We start from the raw sequence: 303 nt of genomic DNA, 5'->3' as shown, positions 1-303 counted from the left end.
CCCCCCCATCCCATTCCATCGGCACTTCCAGCCCGTCCCGTTCTTATCCCAACGCCCAGCCCAGCCCCAGCCTCGTCTCTGTCCCCAGCCCATCCCGTCCCCATTCTTATCCCAATCCCCCCCCATCCCATTCCATCGGCACTTCCAGCCCGTCCCGTTCTTATCCCAACGCCCAGCCCAGCCCCAGCCTCGTCTCTGTCCCCAGCCCATCCCGTCCCCATTCTTATCCCAATCTCCATCCCATCCCACCCCATCCCATCCCATCCCTGTTCTTATCCCACTTTCATCCCCATCCCAGCTCTC

Source organism: Eurypyga helias, unplaced genomic scaffold (genome assembly GCF_000690775.1).
Source record: "Eurypyga helias isolate BGI_N326 unplaced genomic scaffold, ASM69077v1 scaffold25473, whole genome shotgun sequence".
NCBI lineage: Eukaryota > Metazoa > Chordata > Aves > Eurypygiformes > Eurypygidae > Eurypyga > Eurypyga helias.
This window is presented reverse-complemented; position numbering follows the sequence as displayed.